Consider the following 27,570-nt stretch of genomic DNA (forward strand, 5'->3'; position numbering starts at 1 on the left):
GTGCGGCAGCCGAGGGAGGGGACCCTGGCGGTCTGATCCTCGGCTGCAGAAGCTCTTGGGACGTGGTGAGGTGTTCATGTCCCACCGGGAGGAGGGGAGACCCAGGACACCTGGAGGGACGATGTCTCTCTATGGCCTGGGAACGCCTTGGGATTCCTGGAGGAGCTGGAAGAGGCTGGAGAGGGAAGTCTGGGCCTCCTGAGGCTGCTGATGGATGGATGGATGGATGGATGGATGGATGGATGGATGGATGTTCCAGAAAAAACATTTATTAGGAAAAATTGTTCTAGAAATTCTTCTAAAAAAATTCTACAAAGAAAGTTCTCATACTCAGAAATTTGCAGAAAGTTTCTTGAAAACAAAGTTTCAAAAGTCACAAATTTTCAGCTTTTGCACTTTTTCTGAGTTTTCAAAAGTTGGAAATTTTTGGAATTTTGAAAACTCAAAATTTCAGAGTTTTTTTTCCCAGAAAGTTTCTGAGATTAATCTAAAAAAAAAAAAAATTCTAGCAATTTTTTGACTCTCTGGATCACAAAATTTCTGAGCTTTTTAAAATAATTTTGAATCCTACCTGCAGTGGCCCTCATGCGGCGTCGTATTGAACAGAAATGTAAATTATCCAGTGAATTTGGGGTTTAAATGCTACATTTTAATTAAACTGTCCGATGGAAAACAGCCACGATAACATGACAGTCAGCTGCTCTTCATCACTCCAACGTTTTCGCTCTCAGACTGGATTCTGCTTCAGTTCGGTGAGATTCTGTTCCGGCTGAAATCTGGTTTCTATTTAGAGACAAACTAAGAGAATAAGAACCATCAGCATCATGTGAAGTCAGGGAGGTTCATGTGAAGCAGCAGCAGCTGTCGACATGTCAGGGTGGAGATATTTATAACTGCATCCCTGACACGCGGCACGACGCCGATATGACAGAAACAACATCTCAAAAACACGAAGAAACGCTTCTCCTTCTAATCTGACGGAACTTTATTCTGCAAGTCGCTTTTTTCCTGTCACCAGACGCTAAAGGACGATAAACCAGTGGTGTGTGTCGAGGAAACTTAGTGAAGAACCAGTTTGAAACTGGAAGTTCTTACAAGCAGCTTCTCTCAAATACACCTTGTTCCCATTTCTTTGGTTAAAATATATATTATTTATCCCCCAAAAAGGTGCTGGTTGCTGTAAATCTTTCAGGTTTTCTGTCAGGGATTTGACTTTCAGATATTGTAGATTTTTTCTGTTCTTGTTTCTTAATTGTTCAGACAGCACAATTTAATGTTACTGTGAGAATGACAGAGCAGGAAATTACTGAAAAGTACAGAGAAAAACCTTCAAAAGAAATTCAGAAAGTAGCTAATTAATCTGTCCTCATGCATGTAATTATCAACCAACACTTTTTTAGACAGAGAGAGAGAGAGAGAAAGCTACTGACATCATTAATGACAGGCAGACTGACTGATGTAACTGAGCTCATTATGAGACTCATTGAAGCTAGCTCTGGAGAGGCTAGCAGCTTTAGCTGGTCACCACTGGATTACAAACTTCCTCTACTGTCCACTAGCAGACAGACTGCTGTTAGCCTTGGACAGGCTAGCATTAGCCTTGGACAGGCTAGCATTAGCCTTGGATAGGCTAGTATTAGCCTTGGATAGGCTAGCATTAGCCTTGGATAGGCTAGCATTAGCCTTGAATAGACTAGCATTAGCCTTGGACAGGCTAGCATTAGTCTTGGATAGGCTAGCATTAGCCTTGAATAGGCTAGTATTAGCCTTGGATAGGCTAGCATTAGCCTTGAACAGGCTAGCATTAGCCTTGGATAGTGGCATTAGTTGTTGCAGCATGACTTGCTAGTAGCTCAATATCCAGAGATAATGTTCTTCAGGAACATGTCCTGCATGACACCATCAGTTGTTGGCAGCTCTGCTAATCCACCTCTTTTGCTTCTGCTGCTCCCTGTAAATCTCTGTGTGGCCATGTGCCAGTTAGCATGTTCCCAGTTAGCATGTTCTCATGCTAACAGCAGTCTATTCAAAGCCAATGTGAGAACAGGAAGCTTAAAGTAACTCTTTCTGTCTTTATAACGGGCAGGGATCATATCCCCTACTCCAGCATCTTTCGGCTTTTCTAAGCTACATTTGGATAGGCAGTTATTAGTGTTGGATAGGTTACAATTAGCACTTGATGGACTGATGTTACCCTTGAATAGGGTGACATTAGCACTAGACAGGCTGACATTAGCCTTGAATAGGGTGGGGTTAGCATTGGAAATGCTACCAACTAGCATGCCCAGGTGGGTCACCGCCTTATTAGACTCATTCTTGTTTCTTCAAAGAAAATTTACCAAGAAGAAATGTAGGCGTACAATGTTTTTAAGCGATAAACATTAGACAGGTTGACATGCAGACAGTTAGTGACCATCCCTGCCATGCTAGTCACTAGCTTCCCCAAAGTTAACGCTAGTGATTAGCCTCCAGTGTCATTTGAGCTGCTGACCGTTGCAGATACTTCAACACATCCTGGAGTCTGAACCACCTGCAGAGATGATTAAAGATTGCAAATAAAAAGGTGGATACGAAGTTTATTTCTAAGAATATTCCAGTGCTCAGCTGGCAGAGGACACGGCTGCTGCATGAATATGAGTCAGAACGAGAGAAAAACTGAGGTTAAAGAGTGGAGAGATACAAAAAGCTTTTCCTTCATCCAATTTCCTTCCCTCGGCTCCTTTATGTCCTTTTTCACTTATTACTACGACCAGAGAGCACATCATGCAAACACATCAGCTGAAGGAGAAAGAGGTGATACAGGATGGAGAATCACCGCGCGGCGACGCATCAATCACACTCAGATTATCCTGACAATGGCTGTCAGAACGAACTGAGACTTTATGGATCAGACCCAGAAACCTCGACTCCTTCGCACCGCCGAGAAGGAAAAACGAAAAGGTCAGGAATCAGCTGTAGATGCTGGAAATCAAGCCAGTTAAAATAAGTTTTTATTTCCTGAAGTCACGTCTAATTAGGGCCCCATGTGCAGCCGGCAGTCATAATCACTCTGAACGTTAAAAATGGCAACAGCTGTGGCCTGAAAATGTTTCGAGGCGATCGGTTCTGGTTAGCGCCGGCTTCGCCTCCCCTGGTGCCTTGGAAATACCTCAAAGATCTCCACAGGCTGCAGAGAAATGTCATTCTGGGATGTTTACGAGCCTCCAGGTCTCGCAGCGGTTTGGGGAGGTGATAAAAGCACGACCTCGAGTGGGACGGGGTTTTTAAAAACCGCTGCCTCTGTGTGTTCCTGACCTTTACTGCTCAGTCCAGAACATGGAAAGTAAAAGTATTATTCAAAAACACGCTCCTGTTTGTCCATTTGCATTTATGAGCAGCTCTGCTTTGATCTTTTCTGCATTATTTAAGTTGAAACAATAAAATAAAGAATAATTAAATTAAATATTGTTGCATATCATCCATGTATCTTCAAAGAGTCACTGGGGATGATGATGATGATGATGATGATGATGATGATGATGATGATGATGATGATGCTGAGGGCAGCAGTCAGTCCTGCAACAAACCTGAGGAAGCCTCTGACTGAAGACGGTTGCTGTTTGACTCACTAACAGGATGACACCATCAGTTGTTAGCAAGCTCTGCTAATCAACCTCTTTTGCTTTTGCTGCTCCTCTTTAAATTTCTTATTTAGCTGTTCAAGATAAATGTTTAGCTTGAACAGCTAAATATTTAGCTAGAAAGCTAAATATTTAGCATTAGCCTATTTAGTTTTCAACAAAAATTGTAGTTAGCCAAGTAGCCACTAAATATTTAGTGTGAACAGCTACATATTTAGTCTTAACCTAAATATTTAGTTTAAAGCTACATTTTAGTTAGCTAAATAATTTGAAGCTAAATATTTGGCATGTTAGTTAAATATTTAGCCCCTTAAGCTAATCCTTTATTATTCACTGGTCCGGTCCATATAAACCTCTAAAAGTCCAACATTTGCGTTTCTAAATCATGTTTCCATGTTCTGGCCGTGCAGCAGCAGGTTCTGATCCGGACCCGTCACTGCAGGGTTCATGCTTTCTATAAACAGTGATGGCTTCCCCCCACTGACCGCTGACCCTCTTTCATCAGGTCCAACTCGTGATCAGAGGCCAGAACCAGCAACCGTTGCCAGAACTGAAAATAGCAGCGCTCCAATTAGCCCGTCTCCGACCTTTTTCTTTAGCGCTGCAGACAGAACCGGGCTTCCATGCCAAGTTGGGACCCGGCCAGGTCCTGCAGATGGGAAATCACGAGCGCTGGAAATAAAATGATAACCAACAGGAAGGCTGGACAGCTGGAGCTGCAGAGGCTGCATGTTGTTGCAGAGGCTGCAGGTTGAGGCTGCAGTTGCTGCAGGTTGCTGCAGGTTGCTGCAGAGGCTGCAAGTTGCTGCAGAGGCTGCAGGTTGCTGCAGAGGCTGCAGGTTGCTGCAGAGGCTGCAAGTTGCTGCAGAGGCTGCAAGTTGCTGCAGGTTGCTGCAGGTTGCTGCAGAGGCTGCAAGTTGCTGCAGAGGCTGCAGGTTGCTGCAGAGGCTGCAAGTTGCTGCAGAGGCTGCAAGTTGCTGCAGGTTGTTGCATGTTGCTGCAGAGGCTGCATGTTGCTGCAGAGGCTTCAGGTTGATCTGTTATTTTCTAATTATGTTATTTTTTTCTGTTTACATTTTTGTGTCTTTGGTGACATTTAAATATTAAAACAAGATTTTTACTTTAACTTAAGTAAACATGCTAAAGTAGAGCCACTCTTACTTTTTGGTTGCTTTTATACAAGATGATAATTTGATGCATCTTCCACCTGCTACTTCCTGTTCATCGCACTTCCTGTCTCCCATCTTCCTAAGAGTCGCTAAAGAAGAGGAACATTTCGAAGATTAAATCAATTTTCACCCAAACTGTGAACAAAAACTGAAGATTCCTCTTCCTGCTGCCAACTCTTAAAGCCTAAAATCCATTATCATGTTTAAAAACACTCTCTCTCTAAAGTTCAGGCTGAGGTCGAGAGCTGGAGGAGGAAGCTGCAAAGTGCAAGAGCTGTGAAAGGTCAGAAGTGATGAAAACGCCTGATCATCGTCACGTGTTTCTGCTGAAGCCAGAATGAAAACAGGCAGAAAGAGAAGAGCTGCTGATCTGAATAGCAACCAGAGACTCCAAACACCAGGAACCGCTGGCCGCTCCACGCCGGCCGCTCATGCCCAACGCCGGCCGCTCAACGCCGGCCGCTCAACGCCCAACGCCGGCCGCTCAACGCCGGCCGCTCAACGCCCAACGCCGGCCGCTCAACGCCCAACGCCGGCCGCTCAACGCCCAACGCCGGCCGCTCAACGCTCAAGGCCGGCCGCCCAACGCCGGCCGCTCAACGCCGGCCGCTCAACGCTCAACGCCGGCCGCTCAACGCCGGCCGCTCAACGCTCAACGCCGGCCGCTCAACGCCCAACGCCGGCCGCTCAACGCTCAACGCCGGCCGCTCAACGCCGGCCGCTCAACGCCCAACGCCGGCGGCTCAACGCCAGCCACTCAACGCTCAACGCCGGCCGCTCAACGCTCAAGGCCGGCGGCTCAACGCCAGCCACTCAACGCTCAACGCCGGCCGCTCAACGCCGGCCGCTCAACGCCGGCCGCTCAACGCCGGCCGCTCAACGCTCAACGCCGGCCGCTCAACGCCGGCCGCTCAACGCTCAACGCTGGCCGCTCAACGCCCAACGCCGGCCGCTCAACGCTCAACGCCGGCCGCTCAACGCCGGCCGCTCAACGCCCAACGCCGGCCGCTCAACGCTCAACGCCGGCGGCTCAACGCCAGCCACTCAACGCTCAACGCCGGCCGCTCAACGCCGGCCGCTCAACGCTCAACGCCGGCCGCTCAACGCCGGCCGCTCAACGCCGGCCGCTCAACGCTCAACGCTCAACGCCGGCCGCTCAACGCTCAACGCCGGCCGCTCAACGCCCAACGCCGGCCGCTCAACGCCCAACGCCGGCCGCTCAACGCTCAACGCCGGCCGCTCAACGCTCAACGCCGGCCGCTCAACGCCGGCCGCTCAACGCCGGCCGCTCAACGCCCAACGCCGGCCGCTCAACGCTCAACGCCGGCCGCTCAACGCTCAACGCCGGCCGCTCAACGCTCAACGCCGGCCGCTCAACGCCGGCCGCTCAACGCTCCACGCCGGCCGCTCAACGCTCAACGCCGGCCGCTCAACGCTCAACGCCGGCCGCTCAACGCCGGCCGCTCAACGCTCCACGCCGGCCGCTCAACGCTCAACGCCGGCCGCTCAACGCTCAACGCCGGCCGCTCAACGCCAGCCACTCAACGCTCAACGCCGGCCGCTCAACGCCGGCCGCTGCAGCGACACAAAGCAGCTGCAGCAACGCTTCCTCTCTTTGACAGACTGAATTATCCACAAAACCTCAAATGACACAATAAATATTGCTGCTGCCCCACTTTATTAACTAAATGAGTTGTATGTTACTCAGTAAACTGACAGGAAACAATCAGAAGCTGAATTAAATAAAACGGTTAATCAACGGACAGCGATAAAAAACAGGTACAGAAACATCGTCAAGTTCTCCAAATTGAGAAAACATAAATGAATCTGAACAGTTTTTCACAAAAGACCAAGCAGTTATCTTCATTTATCTTCATTTATCCGTTTATCAGGAGATTTCCTCTTACTTTTGGTCTGGAAGCAGGTGAAAACCATAAAACGACCCAAGAAAAAGGATAAACGAATAAATAATTATTAGCATAAATTTTACTCAAACTGCAAATAAAAATGAGGAAAACGCTGCAAATCATAACCCACAAAAGTGCTTCAATAGTCAAAGGAACAAAATAAAGTTTTTAAAGTGCAGCATTTCAAATTAATTATTTTATAATATTTAAAATGTTTACTTATTGATATTAATCATAGAGATATTTATTTTACAAATATAAATTATTTGAAGTTATTGTTTTACTTAAATTACTTAATGTTTAATTTATAAATAGTTAAACTCTTAACTTCACCAAATAAATGCATCAGTTAAAAATCCAAACTTTTTTTCTCACTTTTATTAATTATTTAATAGTTACAACATTTATTTAGTTGAAATGCATTTAGTATAAATGCCGACTCGTATTTTGGTCTTTTCTAGTCAGAAACTTCTCCATTTTGCGCTAGATATGCTAACCTGAGGAGCAAATATGGCTGAAAATTTGACTGGTTGCTAGGTAACCGGGCTTGGCTTGGCTGGGGTTGCTAGGTAACCGGGCTTGGCTGGAGTTGCTAGGTAACCGGGCTTGGCTTGGGTTGCTAGGTAACCGGGCTTGGCTTGGCAGGGGTTGCTAGGTAACCGGGCTTGGCTGGAGTTGCTAGGTAACTGGGCTTGGCTGGGGTTGCTTGGTAACCGGGCTTGGCTGGGGTTGCTTGGTAACCGGGCTTGGCTGGAGTTGCTTGGTAACCGGGCGTGGCTGGAGTTGCTTGGTAACCGGGCTTGGCTGGGGTTGCTAGATAACCGGGCTTGGCTGGAGTTGCTAGGTAACCGGGCTTGGCTGGAGTTGCTTGGTAACCGGGCTTGGCTGGAGTTGCTAGATAACTGGGCTTGGCTGGGGTTGCTAGGTAACCGGGCTTGGCTGGGGTTGCTAGGTAACCGGGCTTGGCTGGGGTTGCTAGGTAACCGGGCTTGGCTGGGGTTGCTAGGTAACCGGGCTTGGCTGGGGTTGCTAGGTAACCGGGCTTGGCTTGGCTGGGGTTGCTAGGTAACCGGGCTTGGCTTGGCAGGGGTTGCTAGGTAACCGGGCTTGGCTGGGGTTGCTAGGTAACCGGGCTTGGCTGGGGTTGCTTGGTAACCGGGCTTGGCTGGAGTTGCTTGGTAACCGGGCGTGGCTGGAGTTGCTTGGTAACCGGGCGTGGCTGGAGTTGCTAGGTAACCGGGCTTGGCTGGGGTTGCTAGATAACCGGGCTTGGCTGGGGTTGCTTGGTAACCGGGCTTGGCTGGGGTTGCCTGGTAACCGGGCGTGGCTGGAGTTGCTAGGTAACCGGGCGTGGCTGGAGTTGCTAGGTAACCGGGCTTGGCTGGAGTTGCTTGGTAACCGGGCTTGGCTGGAGTTGCTAGATAACTGGGCTTGGCTGGGGTTGCTAGGTAACCGGGCTTGGCTGGGGTTGCTAGGTAACCGGGCTTGGCTGGGGTTGCTAGGTAACCGGGCTTGGCTGGGGTTGCTAGGTAACCGGGCTTGGCTGGAGTTGCTAGGTAACCGGGCTTGGCTTGGCTGGGGTTGCTAGGTAACCGGGCTTGGCTTGGCAGGGTTGCTAGGTAACCGGGCTTGGCTGGAGTTGCTAGGTAACCGGGCTTGGCTGGGGTTGCTTGGTAACCGGGCTTGGCTGGAGTTGCTTGGTAACCGGGCGTGGCTGGAGTTGCTTGGTAACCGGGCGTGGCTGGAGTTGCTAGGTAACCGGGCTTGGCTGGGGTTGCTAGGTAACCGGGCTTGGCTGGGGTTGCTTGGTAACCGGGCTTGGCTGGAGTTGCTTGGTAACCGGGCGTGGCTGGAGTTGCTTGGTAACCGGGCGTGGCTGGAGTTGCTAGGTAACCGGGCTTGGCTGGGGTTGCTAGATAACCGGGCTTGGCTGGAGTTGCTAGGTAACCGGGCTTGGCTGGAGTTGCTTGGTAACCGGGCTTGGCTGGAGTTGCTAGATAACTGGGCTTGGCTGGGGTTGCTAGGTAACCGGGCTTGGCTGGGGTTGCTAGGTAACTGGGCTTGGCTTGGCTGGGGTTGCTAGGTAACTGGGCTTGGCTTGGCTGGGGTTGCTAGGTAACCGGGCTTGGCTTGGCTGGGGTTGCTAGGTAACCGGGCTTGGCTTGGCTGGGGTTGCTAGGTAACCGGGCTTGGCTTGGCTGGGGTTGCTAGGTAACAGGCCAAAGCCCATAGAATGACTCACTCTGAATTTCTTCGAAATGACTAACTTTCCAGTCACCAGTTAAAAGCTCGAGTGTTTTTTTTAAGCGCTCTGGTTGTTCTTAGAAGCTGCAGAAACCCAAATGGATGTAGGAAAATTGCAAAAGGTTAATTTTGCATAATGGATCCCCTTTAGTTCCTCTCCCATCCAGCTGCTCCTCTGAAGCCTCTCTGACTTTCTTCTGTTCATGTTTGGTTTACCATACTTAAAAAAAAAAAAAACCCTGCATTTCTTACCTGCTTTAAATAAAAAATATAAAACTATTCTGCAGGCCGAGTGAAGCGCAGAGCCTGAGAGTCAGAGTCAGATCCATCCAGCTCTGGAGCAGCATTAATTTTTAATCTGCGACATGATCTCCGACACGAGTGGAATCTGTTGGAGGATAAGAGGTGGATGGCGCTGCTGAAATCCAGAGAGAGCTCCTGAAAGAGCCGGTTTAATCATCTTTTTATGACGTCTGATGGATCCAGCGGCAGGTCAGCCTGCTTTGGTTGGTTTTTCAGCTACAGTCACTTTAAATTATTGATATCCTGCGTTTCTCTGAACACGTCTCAAAGTTTGATCTGTTTTGCTTGGATGCAACTTTTGAGAAATAGATTTGAATTTCATGTCTGCATTGTTTTATTTCAGCCTGTTTCGGTGCATAAACTTCACCTTTTACTTAATTTTTAAAAATAAAGCTTTTTTGTCCTGAAGTTGATGTAGACGGATTCATCCTTCTTTAATATTTTTCTATCAAGGAAGCTGAATTTCTTTGTAACACAAAACTGCGTGTACTAAGTATTACAGGGTTGGATGCAGCAGCCAAACGCGACACGTATCCGACATCCATGGCAGTCGGTACGGCCCAAAGCCGAACTTCTCATCCAGAAACAATCCCATCTCTGCCACGTGTGGAGCTGAATCGGATCTGACCGTTTTCAGAGCGTCTGCAGACGAAGCCATGATGGTAAATCTGAATGTAGGCAGGCTGAAAATGATTATTATGAAATTATCAAAGAGATCTGTGACATTTTATCATTTTATCTCAATGTTCTGACCCCGACTCCCCATCCAGACCAGAGCGGGGCAGTAAGTTACATTTACTCGAGTAACTCTTTGGGGGAAAAAAATACTTTTGGGAATAGTGCAGTACTTTTTACTTTTGCTTGAGTAATTGTTTATTACGTATCGCTACTCTTACTTGTACAGTTTTTCTGGATTCTCTACATATGAATTCACTAAATGAAGAATAAGTTTGTTTTAACCAAAGATTCACAAGCCACACACCTGCAGTTTTTGTTAAAATGTTGTGAACTTTATATATATTATATAATCAGTTACTTAGCGCTTGAGTCACTTTTTTACCAAATACTTTTTAATCTTAATTTCTTGGGAGGCTACTTTTTACTTTTACTCAAAACAGCGCCTCTTCTAGACCAGTGGTTCTTAACCTTTTTTGAGGTCCCGAACCCCCCAGTTTCATATGCGCATTCACCGAACCCTTCTCATCTCCCCCGCCCGACACACTAAATACTTTGCGGTATTCTCATGTGGTAATGTAAATATATTAGCTGTGTTACCACCCCCACGCCACTAGAGGCAGTAGCAACCCCGAAAAGATGCGACTAAGGAGCAGATTTAGACTATAGAATTTGGTAAAAACGGTGAGTTTTGCTGAAGTTCAAATTCCTGCTGAGAGTGGAGCTCCTTCAATCGGGGCTCCTCCGCAGCTCTGATTGGCTAAGCAATGTAACGTGATGCTCTGATTGGCTAAGCAATGTAACCTGATCCTCTGATTGGCTAAGCAATGTAACGTGATCCTCTGATTGGCTAAGCAATGTAACGTGATCCTCTGATTGGCTAAGCAATGAAACGTGATCCTCTGATTGGCTAAGCAATGCAACGTGATCCTCTGATTGGCTAAGCAATGCAACGTGATCCTCTGATTGGCTAATGTAACGTGATCCTCTGATTGGCTAAGCAATGTAACGTGATCCTCTGATTGGCTAAGCAATGCAACGTGATCCTCTGATTGGCTAAGCAATGCAACGTGATCCTCTGATTGGCTAAGCAATGTAATGTGATCCTCTGATTGGCTAAGCAATGAAACGTGATCCTCTGATTGGCTAAGCAATGTAATGTGATCCTCTGATTGGCTAATGTAACGTGATCCTCTGATTGGCTAAGCAATGTAACGTGATCCTCTGATTGGCTAAGCAATGTAACGTGATCCTCTGATTGGCTAAGCAATGTAACGTGATCCTCTGATTGGCTAAGCAATGTAACGTGATCCTCTGATTGGCTAAGCAATGTAACGTGATCCTCTGCATTAAGTGATGACAAAGCGGGGCGTCATCACGACTTTACACAAGTGTGTCTTTACCTCCGCGGTCGGCAGAGGCTCCGCCGAACCCCTGGGGTTCGATAGAACCCAGGTTAAGAACCACTGATCTAAAATGTTTGGTTACTCACCTCTGATCCAAACAGACTAAAACCCGCTGCTGTTGCTGTTTTTTCTTTCACCAGCTTCCTTCGTCTTGTTCTGATGCTTTCCGCGCTCAACAACTTTAAAATCCATCCACAGACGGCGGCGGCCGTTGCTACTTCCGTAAACAGAGCGCCGCCGTGTGACGTAAGCGTTCTTCTTCTGCGCATGCGAGTCGCCGTGTGGTTGCGGTTTCGAACGGAGCGAATATGCAGGAAAACAAAAACAAACAAAAATCACATTTAATCTAAAAGAATATAAAACAAGAATTGCGCATCAGGACCTGCTGTGGGCACGTAGCCCTCGTCTGTTCACGTAAACTTTAGTTTTTTATTCCAAAAATGTTCAGGTTTAGTCTCCTTTGACCAAAGCGTCATCTACTAAATGTTTGTGATGTGGCTTCATGTGACTCAATACAGAAGATATTAAAGTTTGTCTTTTCAATGTGGCAAAAAGTGAAAGTTTTTCCAGACGCTGTAAGTCCACCTGGATGTGCATAACAATAAGTTTTCCTCGTGTCTAACATCCTTCCACCCTGTTAAGTTTCCACATTAAGCAGCATCAAAGGACCGGCGGTGAAGATTGGGGCTGAAATCAGGCCTGGAAAAACAATTACTTTCAAAAGCATGTCATCAGTCTTCAAAGCAGAACACAAGTATTGAAAGCTAACCCATAAGCTATCATAGATATCCCATTATGTTTTCTTTATAGTGCCGGAGCTTCAAACGGCCGACAGGCTTTCCATCACAGCTCACACTGAAAACACCGCAGAGAAAAACCAACAGTAATGAAACAGACATGAGGTTCCCACTTATTAAAGGTAGTGAATGTTTTGTGCTCATCTGCAAGAGAGGATATTTGGTCATTTATATTTATCCATCCATTTTCTTGACACCCTTGTCCCTCAGTGGGGTCAGGAGGTGCTGCTGCCTCTCCAGCTAGCATACTGGGCGAGAGGCGGGGTCACCTGGACGGGTCACCAGGACAGGTCGCCAGTCTGTCGCAGGGCAACACAGAGACACACAACCATGCACACACACACTCACACCTAGGGACAATTTAGACAGACCAATTAACCTGACAGTCATGTTTTTGGACTGTGGGAGGAAACCGGAGTACCTGGAGAAAACCCACCATGCACAGGGAGAACATGGAGACTCCATGCAGAAAGACCGGGAATCGAACCCAGAACCTTCTTGCTGCAAGGCAACAGCTCTACCAACTGCTCCACTGTGCAGCCCAATTTATATTTATATGTTTTTTAATTTATTTTCACACATTTTACAGAAACTAGATGCTCATATTTCATATTTCTTCACCATTTTAAAATGTTTCCAAGCTAGAAGGGAATTAAAATACACTTTATTGTCCCACAATCAGTGTAGCAGCAGAAAGTTTCAGGTAATGAAGGCGTGTAGGTTCACATAAAGATGAAAGAGTAAAATATATATATAAAAAAAGAATACCGTAGGGGCAACATCACAACATAAAATACTGGGTGCATTGAGCTCAATCCAAGTAATGATGTATAAGGAGTCACCTGTGCAAAGAAATTAAATTATACTTTAGATTTAAAAATGTTTATCTGCTACTTTTCTGCATAATCCATGAAACTACTTATCTAAGATTAAAATGATGCTCCACAGTTAAAACACAAAACTAGTTATTTCCAGGTAAAAAACATGAATTAGAGGGACAAAAATGTAAAATGTGTAGTATTAAATGAATAGGAAGAGACAATATCATAAGAGAAATATTTAAAATATTGAAAGACAATGTTGCACATTTTCACAACAAAAGCTACAAAGAAAATAGTGCAGTGAGATTCTGCACAGTCCAATTTAATAAAAATATACATTTCAAAATCATCTGTAAATGTTGTAATTTAGGCAGTTTGATTCCAATATCATGCAAAATAAACAGTAAGATTTCCCTTGTAGGAAGTAAAGTCTAGTAAAATTTACAAAGATTTGAAGTATTTCAGAGGAAATCGCAGCTTAACTGCTCAGACATCCTGACTCTCCACAAACCTTCATGTTTTCCTCCTCAGCCGGCTGCTGTGGCTTCCTTTAGGCCGAAGAAGCAAACATTTCATGAAAAAGAGAAATTTCACGAGGAACTAGAAAACCTCAAATGCAGCGCAGGACGTAATTTCCTGCAGGAGACAAATGTCTGCTGAAAACCAGAGAAAATGACGTAAACAATCCAAGGAAGGAGAAGAAAATAAGACAGAATCACTCAACATTTCTATAAAAAAATAAAATCATTACAGGAATGAAATAAAAGGGTTATAATCTACAGAAAACAAAACTCGAATGTTTTTTTTATCTGGATATAAGATAAAAGTTAAACCCTGATTATGTTTGTCTGATTAGAAATGGTGATAAATTAATTCTGATGCTCCTCTAATCTAATTATAAACAGAAATATCACAACTTGTAAAATTATCCACAGTCAGGCAGCGACAGACTATAAGACATAAGAATCCGTTTAATTACAGGTCTGTTACAATAAGCTCATGCATTTATTTTAAAATAATTATATATATTTTACCTTTTATCGTCTTTCTATTTGGTAAGAACTTAAGAAGAGAAACATTTTATGAACATGGACAGAAGAACAGATTTAAGATTTTCAGTCATTTTGTTTGGTGCCGATTGGCTGAACATCCAAAGTGGAAATGAGGAAGAGTGTTAGCTTCTGCAGTAAGGCAGCATTAACAGATGTTAAAGTATATTTGGAGTTTGACTTATTAAAATAGTCAGTTATAAATGTTTTTAGAGGAGATCTCATGTATTTGTCAATGTATGTATATGGCACATAAAAACAACAGACGTCAATTAAAATGCTGTACAATTCAATTAAATAAACAAGGCAACAATGAAAACAACAAAAATATGTATTTTAGGATGTTTTCAAACCTACAGACTTGGTTGAATTGAAATTTGTTCCATCTCCAGCTGCTGTGTTTCTCTTTCTCTCTGCTCCGAGTCAAACCAGCCAAACCGTTAGTTTGTTCCCCTCCTGGCCTGTGGGGGCGCTGCGCAGGAAAAGACACAAAAACCTCTGAAGAAGAATCTGAGCGCAACTTCCCTCTTCATCAAATGGAAACAAAAATGAAGCGGCGTCAGATGTTAATGGTTGGAAGATTTCTCTGGTTTTTGGTAAAAGACCACAAACCTTTTCTCCTGCTAGCGATAGAGGTTTGTTGTTGTGTTTACCCAGAATGCCCTGCGCTGTAGTCCACTTCCTGCTTTTGGAGCGGTCTCTGGTCCGGGTTCACATTGGGGTCCGAGTTCACTTCAACCAAACGGAGACCGAGGTTTATAGGACCAGAATTCGCTCTTTTAATCTGCATCAGAGTTTAGTTACTCATTCACATCTCCTCAAACGAACCGGAGTTGGACTGAAGTGGACTAAAACAAAACACCAACATGCTCCATATAAAAATGTACATTTTCCCCACTGGCTTGCTGATCTCTGTGAAGCCCTGCAGTCGGGCTCCCTTATTGTCGGTGTACATTTGTGAGAGGAAAAACTTCACCTCTGGAAACATGTTTAGGGAATATTCCAGATGTGTACTGACATTAACTAGATAAATAATCACGCCTGACATGTTGTTGTCATACGTTTGCTCTTTTCATACTGCAAACAGATTGACGGCACGCCACAGCCCGCACTTTACCTTCCTGAGCCTGGAAGCTGACACTGATCCAACCTAAATATCCCAGCAGCAGGATGAGTCAGGAAGTCCGGTAAGATGCACGAACTCGGGACTTTCAGCGGAAAGCCAAGAGCTCCGACTGCGGACACAAATCTGACTGATTTGCAGGAGTCTGCTGAGGAAAGCCTGGACCTCTCCTGAGTAATGAGCGTCCGGCAGCGTAAACGCTGCGTCAGATCTCTTTCCGATGACTTTGTCACGTTTGGAGATGAATATTTTAGGCGCGGCTCTGCGCGGCCACCCACAGCAGAGAAAATCCTGGGGTCAGCAAACCGCGCGGCTGCGTGCTCGACACAGAAGATTAGCTTTGACAGTGTTTTCCACTGATTGTAATGAAAACAAATTAGCCAGTGTGGAGAGCGGGGCTGTTAATGCTCGGCCCCATGAGGGCGGTAAACGGCCTCGCACAGCAGAGCATGACTAACCTAATTAAAGCTGCTACACAAGTGGATAAATGTGAAGTTTCTCTACCGGCGATCAATACTCCGACTGGCCGCAGCTCAATCAATCAATATATAAATTTACTTTAAACTCATAAATACACTTACTCAGTCCAAACTGATTGCTTCAGGGTTGCTGCAGTCTGGAAATACATGGAAAAGTGTTTCCATGTACTGAAATGCGAATTTGGATTTTAAAACTTTATCTCCATTTCTCTCCATTCATTTTTCGACCTTCTTATTTCTTTCTAGATTAAAATATTTTCCATTAATTCAGTGTGAACTTCTGTGTTCACACTTAAATTGTTATAAGATTATGAAAAAGCATATAATTGACATAAAATTTTGATTAGATTTTAATGCAATTAACAATATTTTTCTTTTTAGATACAAAAGTAACAAGCTGGAACCTTTGTGTGGTGTTTCTGGTACGCCTGTAAATTCGACGCACAAGTGACATCCGCCAGCAACAACAATGGATAACAAAGTCGCTTCTCTCGGCCCTCTGCAGGTTAATTTCTGCTGCTAAACCATCTGATTGGATGCTGGAAAAACTACTGTTGTTCAAGTTGTGCTAAAAGGAGTTAGCCTAGCATTGAAGCTATTAAGTCTAAAATAGCATCTCAATGCTAAACATAGCTATCGCTAACGTCAGCGTCCACAGTCCACATTTCTAATGACCTTCCATGAATGATAGAATAACTCTTTGCTCCACATAATAACCTGAATAACCGTTAAAAAACAAAAAATATCTTTGTAGTTGAGCTCATATGTCTAATTATTCAATAATTTAACATCAAAAGGGTTTTGTAAATTGAAAATGTTGCTACATATGATCTTTGAAGAACGTTATTCTGTACTATCAATTAAAATTTTGACCTCCGAGTCACAGCAAACTGAGAAATTGTCTTTAATTTCTGTTGGAAGCAGCCAATCAGACGTCAGGGTTTCCCCTGATCCCGCCCATCAAGTTTGATTGGCCAAATTTAGAAAACTATCATCCTGAAATGTAAATCCGTAGAACTGATAGATGGTTTAGTTTATATTTCCATAAATTTGGCAAACTAAAACAGATTTCTGCGATCACTAAACTTTAATGTGAGAAAAACTACAGCCACTCATAAAGGTGTTATTTAAACAAAGTATTCACAACAGATGGTAATTATAGATGACTTATCCACAGTCAATATCATTAAAAAAGGACCGGACTCCAACATTATTTTGCCAAAAATATATTATTGAAGATTTTCTGAGGCAGTTTGAGTCAGAAAGAGAGAACATCATCATTTATCTCCGCTGTCAAAGCAATCAAAGCCACAAGGGAGAGAAAGTCAACAGGACTGTCAACACGCCGGAGGAGGCGTTATAGTTGGAGCTGCGCTCAGGAGGGCTGACAGCCGGGACCGATGTGTGAAAACCGACTTAAACGTAATATCCTCTGCCCAGACTCCACGTCTCAGACCTGGACCTGACACAGCAACATTTCTACTGAGTAGAGTTAGAAACAAAAAACTGGTCAAAAATGATGTCCAAGGTTCACCAATGTTTAATATCTTTAATGTGTTTCATCTCTTCAGCTTAAAATGATTTTTCTACACTTTAATGTAATTTTAAGTCTAGAAATACATAAAATAAAAACGACTCCGCCTCTTTAGCTGACTGGCCTTATTACTCGCCACCAGCCCTTTGCTCACATTAGCATGTTAACATTTACATCTTTAAACTTTAGCCTGTTTATCCTCACATTTCAATTCAAGCTGTTTAAATTGAGTACATCCACGTTTTTTAAATTGTTTTGGAAATCCGTATATCAGACTGACATAAATTACAGAAATGAGCTTTTTTGAAAATACCGATGCTGATATTAGCATGCAAACATTAGCATTAGCTTCTATGTCAGGGGTCCCCAAACTTTTTCCTGTGAGGGCCACATAACTTTTCCCTTTTATGGGGGGCCGGAGTCAGTTTGTAACAGAAAAAGTGTTACATGTTTATCACCTGGGCTGCCGGAAATTGTTGGGGGGGGGGGGGGGGTTTGAAGGTTAAAACTGTTCAGCGAGGGAGGGGGTGCGCGCGTTTCTCGATTGATTTTTACCCAGAAAGCACATGGGCAAAAACCGTTAGTGAAACGGTCACTGGGACTGACTAGTATATATTCCATTGAGGGAAAGTAACTTTAACATAAAGGCTCATTTTGAAGTATAAGCTGCTACTTACAGGCTTCAAAGAACTCGACCTGGAATGCGGAGTTCATAACAAACACGTGTGTTCATCTGCTCTACCGCTAGCAAAAAACCGTACTGATTAAATAACATAAAAGTCAAGCAGTTCCCTAAAGGTCCAACAGATGGCAGCAATGCGCAATGCAAAACAAAACACCCACAGTTTACAGGATGCGCTTCCTGCTAAAGAGCCCCCTGGTGGTTGAAGAAAAATCCACATATAAACCGGAAAATACAATATATGAAAAAAAATCTGAATGATCTCTGGTGTTGTTCAGGGGGCCGGACCAAATGTGGAGGCGGGCCGGATCCGGCCCGCAGGCCGTAGTTTGGGGACCACTGTTCTATGTAATAATTTAATACAATCCTAGACTTATTTTGTCTTTTTGTGATAGAAAATGTTTTTAAAATAACTTTTTTGAATGTAATCTGCGGCTCAGATTAGCACTAATATAAAAGTACAGTAATTAATGAGCACGCTCAGTCAAATGAGGCCACAGGAAACCATGGTCCATTTTAATTCATGAAATATAATTTTTAACATTTTAGATTACCATATTGGGTAAAAACTAAAATTAAAAACTCAGTCCACATAGAAACACGTTGGATTTTTGGGTCATTAAACCTTTGCAGAGGTTTGAATTGGAGCTTTCATCCCAATTTGGACATAAAATGAGGTGGAGATTTGATAACACTTGTGTCTATAAAAGTCAATTTGCTGGTAGATGTCGAGGGAGATAAACGCCGACACTGAAACAGCTGGAGTAAGGAGCCATTTCTTGAGCAGACTATATCTGCAGCCTGGTTATAAATAATTAGGTGGGAAGGACCAAGTCAAGGACGAGTGGTCGAAAAAGTACTTCTTCCTACCTGGACTAATCTGAAGGCCCATTATATTAACACCACCAGCCGCCGTTGTAAATTAAGGTAAATTGAAATGCACTGTCTACTTTTGTGCATGAAAAATAGGGAACCAGCTTCAGAGTGGATGCAGCCTCCATTAATCCACCTTTGCTTTCTGTGCTTGGCGACCGTTTGAGTGTTTTAACGCTGAATCCATCTGCATATGCTTGAATGAGGGACAGAAACGCCTGCAGCCTCTGCTTTCCAACTTCCTGTCCTCCTCCGCCATGCCTTCCCTTCACAGGGCTTTTATGTTAATACTGCAACAAAATATGCAAGGTAATGTCAGGAGAATCACTGATGTAATAAAAAAATGTGGATAGAATGTAAATATCCATGGAGAGCTAGCAGTCAACTGCAGCCTTTTGTTTTGTGGACGTTTGACAAGAAAAGTGGTCAAACGACCAGGAAGAAGCTTGTTGATGGACAAAAGTGGTGGGCTAACTGCTAACTGCTAACCATAAACTGTAACCCTACACCAACATGGTATGTAGCAGATGCTAATGCTAAAACGCTAAATTCAGCCATGTTGATGGAGCCTGGTTAGTCTAATTGATAAAGCAGGCAGGACAGCAGCACATTGTTTACAGTACAGCAATGCATTCTGGGTACAGGATGAATGCCATTTGCTGAACTGCATCACAGTGGAGAGTGTGTGTAAACAGTCTACACCCCTTCAAAGTAAGAGCATGAATATAAACTTGGAAAAACTCTTAACCAAAACTGCAGATGTTGAACTTTATTCAACTGAAAGTTTAGAAAACACGTAAACAACTATAAATTAAATTTGAATTTATATTGTTAAAGTAATTTAGGAGACACCAAGTCCGCTAAATATTTAATTTATATATAAAATATATACGCTGAAGAGCCAAACTGGAAACTAGCTCTGCTGTTAGCGGATTAGCAGACCGAAGGTATGAGGTCGTGGTGCAACTTGGGGCATTAATCCAAATATCAGCGCAGGTGTATGTTTATATCTGAGCCGTATGTGTAATTTTTGCTCTGTGTGCATTAGAGGACAGAAATAGATTCAAAAACTCAGAGTTTGTTTTTAAAATAAATTTTGGTGCAAATAAATAATTAAAACCCCAAATTAAAGCCGTTTATTCGAATGACGAGCAGACAACCGTGAGATCGATTCTGCAGACATTCAGACAGGCTGCAGTGTTTATCCAAGCTTACGGAGGTGTATTCAATGAAATTAGTTTTAAATATATTCACCTTTAATTCTCCACCATCATTAAAACCCTGAACATGTGGGATCTGAGGCAATATGAGAGCGTTAATGTATTTATGGCTCAATTAGTGCTAACTTCTGCGCTGCTTGTTTTAATCATCTGCAATCATGGGGAAAAGCAGCTCATTAAAATAAGATCAGGCACCGACCAAATATGAAATAACGGTTCTGTAACATCAGCAAAGTGACGCAGGGATCGGCGTGAGGCCCGGCTCTTCAGCCGCAGCACAACGGGCTCTAATGGATTCAGCTCCTCTTGGAGACATGAGAGGGATTATGCTGTCTGAGAGACAGCTGGAGGACGGAGACGGGACGGGGGAGACGGGGCGGGGGAGACGGGACGGGGGAGACGGGACGGGGGAGACGGGACGGGGGAGACGGGACGGGGGAGACGGGACGGGGGAGACGGGACGGGGGAGACGGGACGGGGGAGACGGGACGGGGGAGACGGGACGGGGGAGACGGGACGGGGGAGACGGGACGGGGAGACGGGACGGGGGAGACGGGACGGGGGAGACGGGACGGGGGAGACGGGACGGGGGAGACGGGACGGGGGAGACGGGACGGGGAGACGGGACGGGGGAGACGGGACGGGGGAGACGGGACGGAGGAGACGGGGCGGGGGAGACGGGACGGGGGAGACGGGACGGAGGAGACGGGGCGGGGGAGACGGGACGGGGGAGACGGGACGGGGGAGACGGGACGGGGGAGACGGGACGGGGGAGACGGGACGGGGGAGACGGGACGGGGGAGACGGGACGGGGAGACGGGACGGGGGAGACGGGACGGGGGAGACGGGACGGGGGAGACGGCACGGAGGAGACGGGACGGGGGAGACGTTGCGGAGGAGACGGGACGGAGGAGACGGGGCGGGGGAGACGGGACGGGGGAGACGGTACGGGGGAGACGGGACGGGGGAGACGGGACGGGGGAGACGTTACGGAGGAGACGGGACGGGGGAGACGGGACGGAGGAGACGGGACGGAGGAGACGTTACGGGGGAGACGGGACGGGGGAGACGGGACGGAGGAGACGGGACGGAGGAGACGGGACGGGGGAGACGGGACGGACCGCCAGCTTTGATCCAAAGACACGGCGATACGTCACCAACACAGAGAGCACGAAAACAAAGCTGCAGAAAACATGGAGATTCATGAGCCACGTTTTCCTGACGGGATCATCAAACATCATCAAATCAAAACCTGAACTGCAGAGTTTTCTGTCAGGAGGTTCTAATTAATTAACATAATTCATAATAATTGCAGGGAAATGAAGCGTTCAGAGTGTGAAACACCTTAATTATCCAGACTGTGTGAAAAAGTCCTGATCAATCCTTCATTTATTTTATATTTACATCTCTGGAGACAGAATGTTATGCAATAACTCTAGTTTCTTCTAAGATTCTGATGCTTTTTCATTCATTTTTAATGTTTTTCTTTATTTTTTAACCATAACTGAGAAGGTGACGACTAAAGCTTCAGCTTCAGCAGATTTATTTGTCTGATTTGGAAACATTTCTGGATTCAGTTTGAACTCATATTTAAATTAAAAATGTCAGTAAAGTTGTATAAAAATCTATTTTTATTTAGTTTTTATGAGTCATGAACATCGTTTTGTTTCCCAAACATTTAGCTGGTTTGTAACAAATAACAAAATCTGACTGAGTGCTGAATAGTTAATGCAAAGCTGGTGCAGAAATACCCCAGAAGATTTTTAGCTTTTTGGATTTTTAACACCTGCGACAGACTGGTGACCCGTCCATTCGACCCGTCCAGGTGACCCCACCTCGCACCGGAACGCTCGCTGGAGAGGCAGCAGCACCTCCCGACCCGACTGGCACCAGGGTGTAAAGAGAATGGATGGATTTTTAACACGTAACCAGTTCAAATGCATGCCACACTTTTCAGATTTTTGTTTAAAAATAATTTAAAACTACGTTTAATTTTCTTTCTTGGGTCATTTTGTGTCTGTCGCATAAAATCCCAATAATATGTTAGTTTGTGGTTTTATGTGAGAGAATCTGAAAAGCTGTTAATAATCGAATGATAAGAAACTTTTTGTAAGACAAGTTATGCAAAAAGCTTAAAAATTCAAACATTATTTAAGACTATGGCATGTTTACTTCTTAAAAACATTTAAGGAAAAAGATGTTCAGTAAAAGTTTATCCATCCTGTCAACATATAACGCAGTGAATCGAACAGTTAGTCGTTTATTTGAGTCTTTCAAAGAATCAAAAAAGATTCTAACATATTTATTACATTATTTAAATAACTTTCAGTCCAACATGGATTTTAAAACTATTGTTGTAAATTCTCAGCTGCACCAGATTTTCTTTTTGCACCTTGACAAACATTTTCAGGTATTTATGAAGACGACCAGCAGAAACGGGGCCTGGTGGCCTCGGCTGATGGAATCTGTCCTCCGACGCTCAGATTCATCCAGAGGAAGCAGAAAGTAAAGGACGAGTCTGAGACAAAGTGAAGGTCATCTCGTTCATGGAAGCATCTCAGCAGCAGCAGAAACAGAACAAATAATAACCGACTGCCACTGCAGACTGACGTCTGCTTCACAGGGTAAAAACTCTTCCACCTTTAATGGCGACTGAACGTTCACCTTTATTTTTCACAGCCGTCTCAAGTTTAATACCAGCCGAATGTCGAAGGAGTTAATTTAAACATTAAGTCAAAGGTATTTAAAATTTTCTGCATTTCCCCCTAAAAGATAAAAACTTTTACAGTTGATTCATTCACTGGGGGAAAAGTTGCTCCTTTCACTGGATCAAACTGAGATCCCAGTTAAATTAGGCAGGACACTCCAGTAAGAACTGGCGTCCCGCAGGTGTGTGAACTCGGCCCACTGATTCTCACTGACAAAGTGATAAACTGAACTTAATTCACTACTTAATAACTGGGTAACTATTATAAATGGGAATGAATGGATGAAATGACTTAAAATCTAGAGAGAACTAGATTTCCGAGTTTCTGAAGTCAGAAAATTTCACACTTTGGACAATTTCTGAGTTTTTTTCTCAAACTTTCTTTCTAGAGAATCTCAAATATTCTGTCGTTTCCTCTTTTTGCAGCTCAGAAATATCCGTATTTTTAGAGTTTTTTTTAGAAAGTTTCTGAAATTAATCTAGAGCTGTTGCCTTGCATAAAGAAGGTTCTGGGTTTGATTCCCAGTCTTTCTGCATGGAGTCTCCATGTTCTCCCTGTGCATGGTGGGTTTTCTCCAGGTACTCCGGTTTCCTCCCACAGTCCAAAAACATGACTGTCAGGTTGATTGGCCTCTCCAAATTGTCCCTAGGTGTGAGTGTATGTGTCCCGTGTTGCCCTGCGACAGACTGGTGACCTGTCCAGGTGACCTGTCCAGGTGACCCCGCCTCTCGCCCGGAACGTTAGCTGGAGAGGCAGCAGCTCCTCCCGACCCCACTGAGGGACAAGCGTGTAAAGAAAATGGATGGATGGATGAAATTAATCTCAAAATTGTGGTTTGCTGTTTTTGGCATGAATTCACTCCTTTTTGTCTACGTACAGTGGCCCTAATAAGCCACCGTAGCTTTCTGCAGTGGAGTGTAAAATGTGTGCACACACATTCAAAATACTCTTTTTTTTCACACCAGAAAACAAACAAATGAAACAGCGAAGCAGTGAGAACCAGTGATGATGTAATGCTATTTCAGTCTGAGGTCAGAAATGTGCAATTAGATTACAATACAGATGGTTATTTTACAAAGGATTTAAATAATTCAGGTCCTGCATCAGTGCTGTGTGAAGCTGAACTTCAGATCCTCCAGCGACACACAGCAACTTTTATCCTCTAATGACGGCAGTGAAAGTTTTACATTAGAGGATGCAAGTCGCTAATGCAGCCATAAGTGACCACAAGAGAGCGAGTGACGCCGGCAGATCATTAATTTAAGGAGACACGTCGGAGAAGAAACTTTTTAAAGTCGTCTCAGTGCTCATCTGCTTGGAGCGTTCTCATTTACTTATTCAGGACCGAGCGGCATTAACACGCAGCCACACTCGGCTGCATGCCTTCACAGTCCACTGCACCGGCGCCGCTGCGTTCTCACATCAATGCAACATTAAATCGCATTTGTGATATCGCTGCACCGATTCCTCAAACACGCTGAGACCTCAGAGGTGAGGAGGAGGAGGGAGCAAAGATCACATCTTCTCTGTCTTTCATGTGCTGGAAATAATTCCATGTCAAAATCCTGATTATTCTGCCGTTAAGATGCTGAAAGTCTGCAGGCAAACAGTCGAAGGACTCAGGGAAGATTTGAAGGGAAACACAGTGAAGGACGATAAAAAGATGGTAAAGGTGACGACACTAAAGCTTCGTCACGGTTCATCTTCGTACGCATGGAAGCCATCCATCCATCCATCCATCATCTGTAAACGGTTTCCCCTGTGGAGCGTGGCGGTGATTTGGTTCACCGGTGGATCGACAGTTTATTTCATATCAACGGCCTGGCGGAGTTACAATCGGACCTAAACAGCAGGGATCTCCTGGATCCCTTACTATTTAACGTTTACATTAGATATTAGCTCAGATTATAACAGGAAGATTAGTTACCATGACTACAGAGGTGACGCACAGCTCTGCATTACGACGTCACCGGGTGACCTTTGAACCCATCCGATCACTGAACAGAAACATTAGAACAGATCGATGTGTGGATGTGACAAAACTTCCTCCAGTTCAACACAAACAAAACTGAAGTTGCTATTTTTAAAGAGGAGCGATCTAGAGTTATAGATCTAGAGTTATAGATCTAGAGTTATAGATCCAGAGTTATAGATCCAGAGTTATAGATCCAGAGTTATAGATCTAGAGTTATAGATCCAGAGTTATAGATCCAGAGTTATAGATCCAGAGTTATAGATCCAGAGTTATAGATCCAGAGTTATAGATCCAGAGTTATAGATCCAGAGTTATAGATCTAGAGTTATAGATCTAGAGTTATAGATCCAGAGTTATAGATCCAGAGTTATAGATCCAGAGTTATAGATCCAGAGTTATAGATCCAGAGTTATAGATCCAGAGTTATAGATCCAGAGTTATAGATCTAGAGTTATAGATCCAGAGTTATAGATCCAGAGTTATAGATCTAGAGTTATAGATCTAGAGTTATAGATCTAGAGTTATAGATCCAGAGTTATAGATCTAGAGTCAATGCACAGCTTCAGTTATTACAGCCAGGAGCTAGAGATCAGGCTGACCTCTGACCTCAGAGCCACATGAAGCCGGTTCCACAGCGGACCTTCTGGCAGCAGCAGAACATTTCAGAACCAGAGAAACTCATCAGGCGTTTAGTGGCTTTGATTCCCGCAGCAGGTCTGACTGACAAACCAACGGTCCAGAACCCGGCTGGTCCAGAACCCTGCTGCTGGTCCAGAACCCTGCTGCTGGTCCAGAACCCTGCTGCTGGTCCAGAACCCTGCTGCTGGTCCAGAACCCTGCTGTTGGTCCAGAACCCTGCTGTTGGTCCAGAACCCTGCTGCTGGTCCAGAACCCTGCTGATGGTCCAGAACCCTGCTGATGGTCCAGAACCCTGCTGCTGGTCCAGAACCCTGCTGCTGGTCCAGAACCCTGCTGCTGGTCCAGAACTCTGCTGCTGGTCCAGAACTCTGCTGCTGGTCCAGAAGCTGCTGGTCCAGAACCCTGCTGCTGGTCCAGAACTCTGCTGCTGGTCCAGAACTCTGCTGCTGGTCCAGAACCCTGCTGCTGGTCCAGAAGCTGCTGGTCCAGAACCCTGCTGCTGGTCCAGAACCCTGCTGCTGGTCCAGAACCCTGCTGCTGGTCCAGAACTCTGCTGCTGGTCCAGAACCCTGCTGCTGGTCCAGAACCCTGCTGCTGGTCCAGAACCCTGCTGCTGGTCCAGAACCCTGAACCCTGCTGCTGGTCCAGAACCCTGCTGCTGGTCCAGAACCCTGCTGCTGGTCCAGAACCCTGCTGTTGGTCCAGAACCCTGCTGCTGGTCCAGAACCCTGCTGCTGGTCCAGAACCCTGCTGCTGGTCCAGAACCCTGCTGCTGGTCCAGAACCCTGCTGCTGGTCCAGAACTCTGCTGCTGGTCCAGAACTCTGCTGCTGGTCCAGAAGCTGCTGGTCCAGAACCCTGCTGCTGGTCCAGAACTCTGCTGCTGGTCCAGAACTCTGCTGCTGGTCCAGAACTCTGCTGCTGGTCCAGAAGCTGCTGGTCCAGAACCCTGCTGCTGGTCCAGAACCCTGCTGCTGGTCCAGAACCCTGCTGCTGGTCCAGAACCCTGCTGCTGGTCCAGAACTCTGCTGCTGGTCCAGAACTCTGCTGCTGGTCCAGAACTCTGCTGCTGGTCCAGAAGCTGCTGGTCCAGAACCCTGCTGCTGGTCCAGAACTCTGCTGCTGGTCCAGAACTCTGCTGCTGGTCCAGAACCCTGCTGGTCCAGAACCATGCTGCTGGTCCAGAACAATGCTGCTGGTCCAGAAGCTGCTGGTCCAGAACCCTGCTGCTGGTCCAGAACCCTGCTGCTGGAGTTCTGACTAGAACCAGGATAGAGACACCACCCGGTTCTGCAGTCCTTCACTGAGAGACTATAAACTGCTGGTAGTTTATAAATCACTGAACAGATTAAAGGTCTGCTGTTGCATCAAACCTTGCAGACCGTTTAGGTTCTGCATTCAGAACCAGAACCAAACGAGGAGAACCAGCATTCAGCTTCTATTTACCACGAATCTGGAACAAACTTCCAGAAAACTGAAAAACAGTTGAAACACTGAGTTCCTTTACATCCAGACTAAAATCTCTGAGCCTGTCGTGTTTGACTCATAATAACTGGAACATAATTAATTTTAGTCTGAACTTTTTATTACTAATATTTATTTGTTGTTGTTTGTGGCGTTTGAATAACATCCAGTACAAATAATCTGAACTTATTAGTAAATCTGTTGCTAAGCAACAGATTTCAGATAAAAACATGTTTTAAAATCTAAACTCTGTTTGTTTAACTCTTTGCTCGCCGTGTTGCTGGATGACCAAACTGCTGCAGTAGCTGAAGCTCCTGGAAAAGGTCAAACCTGTGAATGTTGTTACATAAAGTAGATGCTAACCTCCACGCTGACAAGGAGACGGCGCCGCCAACTTCCTGGATTTCCCTCCCAGCAGCGGTGGGTCGACGGGGCCACTCATTAACGCGTCCAGCTGAGCGACCCGGCGGACAGCGAGGCCACTCCGGTCCTGACAGGGATGAGGGATACTCCGAGCATAATGCGGCTCCCGCTGCCCTACTTTGTGGCGGTGGAGGAAAGCGGCGCTCTGCAGAGGAAGAGGAAGGATAATTGTCTGGAGGGGAGCAGAACCGAACCACCTCTAATTAGGACGCGATTAGGGCCAATTCTCACAGCTGTACGAGTCCATTAACCTTTAATTGTACAGTTCATCACACTGGAGGTTGAAGTGGCTGTGAGACGTTGGACCAGAGTAAAACATGAATCAGTCTGAGGTAAAACTAAAAGGTTAAGGTTTGAGATCTAGTTTTACTTTTTAGAATATTTTCCTATGCAGTAAAATTAAAGATTAATTCTAGGAGCAGGTCCAACAGTATTTAGTATAATAGAAATTATGCAACAG

General features: G+C 45.2%; 1 long non-coding RNA gene across 1 annotated transcript; it reads right to left on the bottom strand.

Annotated features, from left to right (window-relative positions):
- Positions 1–27,449, bottom strand: LOC145551007 (uncharacterized). Its single transcript, XR_014086768.1, has 3 exons — positions 27,051–27,449; positions 11,411–11,585; positions 1–204 (listed from the first exon to the last, which is right to left on the bottom strand). It is a non-coding gene; the product is annotated as an uncharacterized LOC145551007 (long non-coding RNA).
- Between the last annotated feature and the right edge of the window lie 121 nt (positions 27,450–27,570).

The sequence above is a fragment of the Poecilia reticulata genome, chromosome 3, assembly GCF_904066995.2.
Source record: "Poecilia reticulata chromosome 3, P_reticulata-male-v2, whole genome shotgun sequence".
Taxonomy (NCBI): domain Eukaryota; kingdom Metazoa; phylum Chordata; class Actinopteri; order Cyprinodontiformes; family Poeciliidae; genus Poecilia; species Poecilia reticulata.